The following is a 12128-nucleotide window of genomic DNA, read 5'->3' on the forward strand; positions in this document are numbered from 1 at the left end:
CAGCAGGAACAAAAGATGATCTTTTTTCCCCACAAGGAGTTTAAGAGTGACTGACATGCATTTTATAAACAAACAATCAAACGAATAGGGAAGGTTCATTCTATAACTTTATAATGTCTCCCCAGATAAAATCATATGTTAGTATATATGTATATCACAAGTATACCACAATAACATTGGTAAATATGCTTATAATCATAGAATAGATGATTAATCTAAAAAAACCTTAAAGAAAAGAAGTTATAAGATAAAGCATATGCTTGTTTAAATATTGGATATTTCTGTTTCCAAAAATATTATTTTTAAGTGGTCAAAAACTGCATTGTTTATAAATCTGACTAGTCATTGTTATACAAAACATTGCATAAACACAGTTATCTTTCTACAATTTTTATATTCTATTTATTCTGCTTAAGTATATACTTAAATAAGTATTTTTAGCAATAAACTGAAGTTACATATTTTATAATTAAATAAATTTTGCAAAATAAATGACTTTATTCTGAGTAAGACAAAACTATATAATCTGAAAAAAATCATAATTTTAAGTATAACAAAGCTGACTATTCATACATCTTTAAGAATTCCTACAAAGCTTTTTAAAAATGCTCTAGTAAAGCAATCTTTCAAGATACTATTCAACAAATTAAAAGTGAGACGGATCAACTAATCTTTAAACCAGAGGTAATACGTGAGTTAAATATAATCATATGGTTTAAATTTCCTAATAGACAGTCTAAGATGTTGGATTTATTAAAATCTTATTTCAAATATATTTTTGGTAGAGGTCCAGTGCACAGATTCATGCACTGGTGAGGTTCCTCAACCTGGCCTGTGCCCTCTCACAATCCGGACCCCTCAGGGGATGTCGGACTGCTGGTTTTTGCCCAATCCCTGGGGATCGGGCTGAAACTGGCAGTCCCAAGGGATGTAGTAGTGTGCTGGGGAAAAGCCGAGCCCAGCCTGGGGGTCTTGCCACTTTCACTCACCCCAGCCCTGCTGTGCCTGCCACTACCACCACTTGGTAGTACTGCCACGGAGGCAGGAGGGGCTCACATGCTGAAGCTGCACTTGCCAGCCTTGAGCCCAGTGTCTGGCGCCCATCAGTCAGCTGAGTGGTTCTCCTGCTGTGGGAGCACACTGACCACCAGGGGGCAGCTCCTTTGTTGAGCATCTGCCCGCTAGTGGTCAGTGCACATCATAGCAACCAGTCAACTGGTCATGTGGTTATTCAGTCGTTCAGTCACTTAGGCTTGTATACATATAGATAAGCAAAAAATATATTTGATTTTAAATTGAAATATTACATTAAAATTTCATTTGTCATTTTTAAAATATCTAACAGTAGTAATTTAAATTTCACTAAAATATTGTGAATGTCTGAAATACCTGGCTGAGAATACCTTATGAATATTTCAGAATATCCTATTAATCACATATCCATTTCCATTATTTATCTCCTATAAATAGTATTCAAAGTGAGCACAACATGATACATTTGGATGGAAAGTCTAGCCAAACAAAGTATTTAAATTCACTTTCATTACTTCTTTAAAAATGCCAATGTATTTTGGTGTATAGAGTTAAGTGGTATTTGAATGTTTAAATTATTATTACAACTATCATAATGACCTTTGGTACTAATTGAAATAATATTGAGCCCAACATACTCTGGAAAGAACTTAATTGGCGTTTTTGGTCATGCTAACTGGAGAGGAGAGACTTCATGATAAGTCAGCTGGTGTGCTCAGTGGTTGAGCTGTTGATTCCCAGTCAGGGGTTTCAGGCTTGATCCCCAGTAGGGGGCATAGAGGAGGCAGATGATCAATGGTTCTCTCTCACTGAAGTTTCTCTCTCTCCCCCTCTCCCTTTCTCACTCTGAAGTCAATAAAAACATATTTTTAAAAAGAGTATATTTAATAATAACAGATATTAACATAGACATCTAATATACAAGAAGTAAGTCAATTATTTTCAGTAACACATTTCTATGATTTTGCTTCTGTAATTTTGTAGATAGATATTTTTACTAGTAGGGACTTCCAAGTGAACTGGGACAATAAAGGTCACTGAATTTTGAGAACAGTTTGTAAATGTCTTTTTGATCAATACTTTCTGTGAAACACCAAAGGATTTCATAGCTGTCATGACAACCATGGGTTTTCTGAATTCAGCTTCTGGTTCTAAGCACTTTACAGCTTTCAATCATGTGTAGAAATAACCATTTTATTATGTTCCAGTCAGAGATATTAGCATGGTTATAGAGACCCAGAAGGAATTAAGACACAAGCTAGCATTTTATGACATGTGAAACAGAGTTTCACAAAATATGTCATTTTAAAAATAAAGTCAAAACTTAGAGAATACAGAGTGGATTTACAGGAAGAAAAAAACACATTCATTTTTAATCTATGACTTCAGATGTCTTATTCCAATTTCTTCATGAGCAACTAGAAAGTATGAAAATATATAATCACTTCCAGGATTTAAACAGCTACTAATAAACAAGGCTTAAAGCACATAAAGGGAGAAGTCATTGTAAACCCCATCTATGTGAGATAAATATTTTAGAAAGTGAACTGTAAGCCTTTTCCAATTGCATTGTGGGGATGAGTAACCTGTGGCATCTGCCGCTATTTTGAGTGGCTCTATCGTGAGTGCTCGAATTATAGCACATAAAAATGTTGAGGCACGCATCCCAGGGCAGCTCAATTCTCTTGTAATCCCCGTCAAGAGAGAGAAGCAACAGCCTCTCTGTTGGGGACTTGAGCTTGAGCATGGTGGAGAGAAATGGGAGAGAGAACAAAGCAATATTGAGAACGATAATAAAACTTTCCGGGGCTTCAGATCCCAAGGCCATTGCCCCTCGACTTCGTTTTCAGACAGAGCTCTGATTCGTGAGCTACTGGATTCTCAAGCAGCTCCCAATGTCTCCCAGCTCTGCCTCTCGGAGCAGCACCGTGGCGGGGAGTGGAGAGTGGCTAGGAAGGCTCATCCCATGTCCAGTTCTCACTCTAGCCCTGACCAACATGACCTACATCTGGAAAGAAACCGGGCATTGATTCCTGCGAGCTGCACGGATTTAGTCTACTGGTGAGGAGGGAGGAGAGGGGCGATGCGGCATCTCTATTTCAAGCACAGCATGTGAAAGCCACTGTCTGCCCAAGTTGTTTCCAGAGCTGCCACATTCTGCCTCCCTCACAGGATGGTTGTGAAAATTAAAAAGCATGTAAGAGAACATTTGGCGACTGTAAAATCGTCTACAAATAAAAGGACCACTTCATAATGAGAAAAGGATGTTGCCGTGAAAATTCTCAGAAATCTCTTTTCAGGTGGCATTACCTCATCTATAAACCACATGTAATATTCCCCTTCAATAGCCACAACACTTTAAAAATAAATGTGTAGCATGAATTAATAGCCTTAAAATTGTAATCGAAAATGGGTAATAATGATGTAAGTGTTGGACCAAATCTTGTGTATTTTTCTTTGTTAATTGGGATAAAGAAGAGTATGAAACACCTGGGTATATTTTATGATGTGTAAGAACCACAGCTAGCCCTGAGTTAAATCTATAAATAGAGGAATGAACTATGCTTCGTCTTTAGTGTAATCCTATATAATAAAGAGCTAATATGCTAATTAGACCAGACAGCCCAATGACTTTCCAGAATGACCTGCCAGAATGACCAGTGTGTGGGGGGCAGGGCCAGCGAGCCTGCACCAAGCCAGCCATGGCAGTCCCGGCGCCCCCTCCCCCCCACCCCTTTCCACAGAGGCAGTAGGAGAGGCCTGGTCCTGGTGCCACGACTTCCACAGAGGTGGCTGCAGAGGAGCAGGCCTAAGCCACAGTCGGACATCCCCCAAGGGCTCCCAGACTGTGAGAGGGCACAGGCTGGGCTAAGGGACCGGCCAGGTGCACAAACTTTCATGCACCAGACCTCTAGTTTTAAAATAAGACCACTTTCTGGCTGTGCTAATACTTCTTCAGCTGAACAAAGAAGTGCTGTCTCTTCCCTGACCTGAAGAAGACTCAGTTTACCCAGAGGAACATCATCTACCCAACCCTCAGTTAGTATATGCCAACAACAGTGGCTGACCTCAGTAGGTGCCTCTCCTTGCCCTGCATTTCCCACGCTCCCCCTTTTGGGTTGACTTCCTTATGCTTATGGGAGAAAACAAAGTAGGCATTTGTATGTAGATGCTCTAGTTTTATATAAATACATATGCTAAGGCCTTCATAGATTCAGATTTCTAGATAAAAAGGTAATGATTCAATAACACAATCATGTTTCTTATATCAAAACTTTTTTTACTGAAACATTCACCAGGCTAGATTAGCTTTATCTCTTTTTTCTCTCTATCATTTTTATCTCAGAGCTGAACACAATTCTGAGGATGAGATCAGTGTTTCAGGACACTTATAAAGGCATCTCATCAGATACTAGAGCTTTAGAACTTTTCTTCATCCTATATAATAAAAGGCTAATATGCAAATCAACCGAACAGCAGAACAACTGGTTGCTATGATGCGCACTGACTGCCAGGGAACAGACGCTCAATGCAGGAGTTGCCCACTGGTGGTCAGTGCGCTAGAAGCTGGGCTCACGGCTGGTGAGCACAGCTGCAGTGGGGGGAGCCTCTCCTGCCTCCATGGCAGTCAGATATCCCCCGAGGGCTCCCAGACTTCAAGAAGGCGCAGGATGGGCTGAGGGCCCCCCCACCCCCGCCAAGTGCATGAATTGGGCTTTAGTTTATTTATAAAATAATAATTTACATACCAATATGCAGCTGCTTCCAAACAAAATAATCTTGTCAGAAAATTAGCCATCTCACCTTTATTTTCTGTGTTTCAACAAATATATAGTAAGTCAAGTTCACAGACTGAGGCATGAATGGTTCTGGGTGATTATGAATTGTGTGTGGGAGTGTGTTTGTACATGTTCAGTGACAATATTGCCAGTGTAATATGTACCAGAATGCATACATGTTAAAGTTGGTTTTCTATATCTATCACTAATTTTAACCCATGGATTTTACAGGGAAAATAAAATAATAAGGAAAAGGAAAGGCACGAAGAGGTTAGCTTTCCTCAAGGTAGATATGATGACTTCAATTTCCACTATTTGTAGTCAAGGAGTACCCAAGCTATCATGTGTGGTCACTAATTTATTTATTCAGCAACTTATTTTTAAGATAAAAGGGAAACTCTTACTGGTTTATCCTTAGGGCCCTCTCCTAAACACACACACACACACACACACACACACACACTGATTCTTCATACCCCCTTAAATAAGGAGCCAGAAATGAAGAGAATACTGTGGCTTTAGTATACTTGGTAGTATACTGACAGCATGGCACATCCCAGCATCCTGAGAGGAGGCAATGCCTTGAGCCATATCATGGGAAAGGAATTCATTAAATTTTATGTAGCTATGTTCCTTTCCACAAAATCTTTCAACAGCTTCCTGTTTCACCTCTCTTCCACAGCTAGACATAAGCAATAGGTGCAGTTACTAAGGGAGATGACCATCTCCCTCCAGGTCAGAGGTCCTCAAGGCTCTTATCAGGTGATGTCTCAGGCCTTTGCTGTGCAGAGAACTGCTGGGCCGACCACATAGTATTTGCAGTCTCTCTCTGAACCATGATGCTCTGATGGCATCTTGGTGTGAAGCCCAGCCAGCGAGTCCTCATGCCTCGTTGAAAACATAGATGCAAGATTGAATAAAGCTGATGTAGGAAACACTGGACAGGTGAAGAAATTCCATCATTTTTACTTGGCTGTTTTGAAACAGAATACATTTTGAGATAGGCATTTTAATATAATCAATTTAGTATAGCAAGAAAGCAATGTTGTTAAAACATGAGATTTAGATCTCATTTCTTGTTCCTTGATTACCAAAGGTTTTGATTTTATACCTTACTTACAAATATCTATGGTTGGCTATTATCTTTATTAGAAGAAAAAAATGAAGATATATGTTCAGGTTGTAATATATGTTCATCTCTCAAGGGGTATAAGTTTTATCTCCCAAATTTTCAGTTTAACGATGTTTCACAATATCTTATGTAATTAGTACACTGAGAAATACTTGTTACAAATGCAACAAGAAACTGCATGTTCTGGGCCATTTGGAGATGATAATAAGTGATCTCATTGTGTTTCAAATACCACTTACCCATGGGTCCTAAAGTTCAAAAGGAAAAAACAACGGCACATTTGAAATAAATCAATCATGGATACAAGTGAGTCTTACGAGAATGAGTATGTGCTATTGTAATAATCGATGGGTCCTGTTTTCTGTACAAGGGGGTCAGTACCCACTTCTTGATACATGAAGTTTGCACAGGATTGGGCCTCCTTCCCAGCATCTCTAAAATGCTGCCTCAGCTCCGCCCTCACAGCTGCTCTCTGCTCAGATCCCACCTCATTTCTCGTCCTCATGGACGAGGTCAGTTCAATGAGAAGGTGAGGCTGGTAATCTAAATGCTGAAAGCTTAATAGTGTCTTTCAAGCCATGTCAAAAACAACCCCAAATCAAAGTTGCACATCAAAGTGACATGTCAAAATCTACTAGCATTGAAATGCTTTTGTCAAAGAGGTTGCGTAGTTTAAAAAAAAAAGCCCTATCAAAATGTCATGGACACATCTAACTCTTCACAGCCCAATCACAAAAGAAGGTGAGACTCGCTCAGAAGAATGAGAATTTAGGTTGTCACTGAATGGCACCGGAGATGAATATGGGGAATGATGGGGTGTGGGGGGGAGAATAAAAAACAAGTAAGTTAAACAATCCTTCAATCCCTTCTGTTCTTTTACCCTTACATTGATAAAAGACTCACCCTACATGTGTTAAAAATTCTCTTTATGAAAACTTCTATGTAAACTTTCACAAACATGAGTATTAGCCACTTGACCAGAATGGTAAGTTTTTTTTTCCCCAACCATCTTGAAACATGGCTTCCCCACAAAGTGGCAATTCAAATGCACATCAAGCACAGAAATAAAGTGCTTCCTAAGGATTAAATGTAATACAATTTTCTGTTAAAGACTAAATCTCATTTTAAGAAAATCTTAATGGTCACAGGGATAATTTATTTTTTTCAATAATGATATATTTTGTAAGTGATTCAGTTTGAAGTAAGGATAACCAGGGGCATAATTTTCCTGTCGGACACAAGATATATTAGAACAGCTAAAAGGCCTTTTCCATTTATAATTGCTTAATCTCATAGACAAAAAAAATTCTGACTCTGACTTAGAGTGTTTTCTTTTCTTTTTTCGATTCACTGTCCCTAGATGTCTTATTACGCATATTATTTGAAGACTGAAACATTGGTCTGAGAAGTAAGGTACTTTATATAGTTTTTAAAGTTGACCCTGAGCTTATGGCATAATCACTTCTCCACTCCAAAGTTAAGAAGTCATTGGGTTCTTTACATGAGGAACGTTTTGAAAAGATGTTACTAATGTCTTTAACATCAACATGGGGTTTCTCTGTTAATATGGTTATCCGGTCCTACATGTGCCTAAGGCACTTTCTCTGACCTTTCTTCAGAATGACACAGTTCTTTCTCTGTCCCTGAAAATCCAGATTCCAGCTTGACCAGGCTCTGTCATCTCCTTCTTTCAAAGGTATCAAAGCTTCCTCCTTATTCTCACCACTGGTAGTAAAGAATAACACAGCCCCAAATAGGTAGTTATTACTGTCACCATTATACACACACACACACACACACACACACACACACAATCCTCACTCAAGGATACCAAGGATATTTTTCCATTGATTTTTAGGGAGAGTGGAAGAGAGAAGGAAAGACAGAGATGGAAGAGAAACACATTGTTTGTTTGCCCCTTACATGAGCCCTGACCAGTGCCTGGGCCAGGGAAGAGCCAGCAACTGAGGTACATGTCCTTGATCAGAATCAAACCTGGGACCCTTCAGTCCGCAGGTCAACGCTCTATCCACTGAGCCAAAAGGGCTAGGGCACCATTATATTTTCAGAGGTTACACTTTTGCTTTCTTTTTTTTTTCAATGCCCAATTTCTTCTATTCTAGTAGTTATTCACAGTTTGTGTTGATCCAAGGTTGTCCTGTACTGACAGCATCTTTCAAGGTGGCTGATAAAAGAATAGTGCACTCACGTCCAGGGATGGAGTGGTCACCCTCACTTAAATCCTGACAACTGAAGTTATGACTCACCCTTGGCTGTATTGGTTGTGGGGAGTTGTAGATTTCTAATACAATTTTTAAACTTTAATACAGCTTCACTGATTGAGCACACTGCTAGCAAAGCTGGGAAAATCTACACACTGGCCATCTTGGCTTAAGGCAATCCTGCTGACTCAAGAGCAGATGGTTTAGCGGGGCATCCATAATAGTGTGTGTGGGGGGGGCGAGGGGGAGGTAAATATTTATGTTTGTTTTTCAAATCCCTGAGACAAACAACACTTCTGTAAGCAAATTAAACTGCTACTTCATTCAGGTCTGGGTTGTAAAAAGCAAAAGAAATAAAGAATAACAATGTCACCAGTTGTAATCTGTTTCCTAAAGCTAGTTACAGGACTCTACATCATTTTCAGAGTCTTTTGCTTTTCATTGGCTTTTGTTTTCTATCCCAGGACTTTCATTCAAACAACAAGAGCTGTGGAAGAATGATAAAATGTATGCCTGACAAAAGTAGGCGCTAAAAATATAAATAAAGAAGACTTGCAATTCTGTAGTCACTTGGGGAAAAAAGATGAGAAAATCATCCCTTTCCTATGTTTCCAAAGAGTATACCGAACTGAAAAAAAAGATACATCTTATATATGTAGTTCTCAAAAGAGATAATATTCTGATATGACATATTACCTGATATACAATTGTATTTAAAAAATGAGATAATTTTTCTTTGAAATATTTTATTGAGTAAAAAGGGGCACTAAAAAAAGAACTTAAAAGTTTATGCTTCTGAATTACATGTATCCTATAATGAAGGGGTTAAGAAAACAATAACAAAACCTAAAGGAAAATGAAATGCAGTACAGTTACATGTAACTCAATACCCACCCCTGTCACACACACAGAGCCCCACATATACTCAAAAACCCTCATGCATATACATATATGAACACACACATGTGTGCATCCAAATTCAAACATATACCCAGCCCCACAAAAAGTTGTAAAAATGTGTATCAGAAGTCATTTCAGAAAAATACGGATGGCTAGCTTTGGGTTCTAAGTACATGATGGTGAGTTAAATACTTTGGGGGAGCATTTTTCCTATTTCTTATAGAAGCAAGTTTATATTTGCATTTATTATCTCAAGAACATTCAAGTTATTTTCCTAATCAAATTAAAGTTGTTTAATATTAAAATTACAATAGGTCCTTTTCATATCACGTGGTTAAATTTGCTCCTCATTTTATAAATGTGCAAAGTAGATGGGTTTTGTATAGTAACTGAAATAGTCAAGGGTAGAAATAGGACAGGAATCTTTTATGCTTTTGTCTATTTTAAACATTGACACCTTAGTCCCTTCCTCCAGTTGTCAATATTGGTGACATATTTTAGTAAAAAATATTGATTTTTTTTTTAGAAATTTAGAGCTTAGTTAATTAGCTAGTATACTTTATGCAGAACACAGCAGGTATATTGGCTCGCTCCTCCAGCTCTATTTTATCAGTTCATAATTTTCTCTAATATGTGGATTTCCATTTCACCTAAAACTTAAAATATAGAGGGAGATTTTTTTTACAGCCTTCTATTCTGACTGTGATTGTGCTCCTAAAGATAGTTTTTTCTTTGTTTTAAATATGTTTTTACTGATTTTAGAGAAAGAGGAGGGGAGAGGGAGAGAGAGAGAGAAATATTGGTGTGAGAGAGAAACATAGATCCATTGTCTCCTGTTCTTGCCCTGACCAGGGACTGAACCTATAACCTGGGCATGTACCTTGACCAGGAATCGACCTAGAGACCTTTTGGTGCAGAAGACAATGATCAGCCAACTAAGCTATATCAGTCAGGGCCTGAAGTGAATTTTTAATAATTGCACAGATACTTGGTTGATCTTATTACATGGTCATCATTGGCTACTGTGCAAAATCTAAATTTCCATCATTCAAAGCTTACTGCAATCAGACCCAAATCTAATATGCTACTTAACTGTTATATATAGTATACTTACCTTGACTTTGAACTGAACTGCTTCTCCTCACTGGAGTTAGAACTGCAATTTTTTGATGCTTACTGTGTGCCAAACACCTTATTAAAAACTTTACATGCATTAACTTATTATATTCTCAGAACAGCTCTAATACAAATTATTATTGTATTATTGTACCCATTGTATATCTGAGAACACTGAGGCTAACAAAGGTTTAGTAATCTTCTTACTATTATACAGTTAACTCAGTTAAACCAAGCATCAACACAGCACTGGCCTCTACAGTTCTCCCTCATTGGACCCCTGTAAATATGTGAGAGAGACCTGGTTTCCACTCAACTCTTTAATTTCTGACTTCGTCTACCTCTTACTATCCAGCTAACTTTGTGCACACCAACTGTATTTCACTTCATCATCTGAAAGCATCGTTTCACATCTTCAACAACTTTTTTTGTATATACAACTTATTGTCCTGCCTACATAGTAATCTGCTAAAGAATATTTCCTTTTTAAAGTGGTATGTAGCACCTTATCTCTCCCTCACCCACTCCCAATATAATTCTATAGGTAACATGAAGTCCTATTAAAAATACATAATTAAGAGCCATAATCACTTCAGACCTCCATTTATTCTGTATATTCATAAAAATATAAAAAAATATATTTTATTAGAATTAAATAGTAATTGTGAGGCTAGCTACTACTATGTGATAAATACTCATGAGATTTATTTCTTCTAACCACATACAAGCAATTATGCTCATTTTTATTTATTTATTTTTACAACAAGGAGAAGTCAGAGATCAGAAAGTTTAGTTGAGATATTTCAGACTTTGGAAGTGAGTGAGAGAGCTGGGATTCAAACTCATTACTGCTAGCAGCAAAGCCTATACTATTTTCATGATAATATCTTAAAAAATACCATATGTCAAAGTGCTGTATTTATTGCTAAGAGAAATAAAGTATTCATTTGATTTAGCAATATAATCAATTAGAGAAAATATGATTGAGTCAATAGTTTTATAAAGGGGAAAATATAAACTGTAACAATAAGCATATACCTTGATTTTTAAGATAAATACTGAATTTTAAATTATCAGAATTAAAAAGAAAGATAACTTATTTTAGTAGTCAAGTAAGTAAGTGGTTTTATAGTAGCCAAATAAAATTATCTTCCTGAGGAATAGGACTTTGTTTTATTCAGGTTTGAGTTACTATCATTTTTCTATGACCCTCATACAACAGAAATTTAAGAAATAAAAAGTGAGTGAAAATAGTTATATACTTTCTAATACTTGCACTGAAACAATAACTATGCTTATGATTCAAATAAACACATAATATGCTAAATATCCTAATATCTGCTGTCCTTGTAACCATGGTGAAGTGCTGAATCACTCTGGTGCCCAAATTTACTATATATATAATTTACATAATATAAATTTAGATTCATTAGTGTGAACTTTAATGTTTTACCTAAACAACTTTCTCATTTCTAAGTGACATCAGCTGATTCCATAGAAAAGTGTATAACAGGAATTAAATCAAAGTCATTTGGGATATGTTACTATAACTTTCTGACTCAAAGTTAATATAATTGGCACCTTCAAAGATGGAATAAAAAATATAATATTGATCAGAAGGGGAATTTATATTCATGTAGAAGAAAAAAATCAATGCTAATTTGCAGATATAATATATGAAATTAGGAAAATGGTAGACGCTACTAAGACCTCGTAAAGAACAAAAAAATAGCACTGCAGGATCTGCACAGATTATACATTGCTATAACAAGGTGGGATCAGAAGACAGGGGGGATTTGAGAAGCATTATTTCGATTCCAGATTATATGATAGTGCCACTCCTCATTGCCATGGCAATAGGATTCCTATTATATAATAATCTATACTAATAAAAGGGTAATATGCTAATTAGACCAGGATACCTTCTTGGAGACTTTCTGGATGTCT

Source organism: Myotis davidii, unplaced genomic scaffold (assembly GCF_000327345.1).
Source record: "Myotis davidii unplaced genomic scaffold, ASM32734v1 scaffold570, whole genome shotgun sequence".
NCBI classification, from domain to species: Eukaryota; Metazoa; Chordata; class Mammalia; order Chiroptera; family Vespertilionidae; genus Myotis; species Myotis davidii.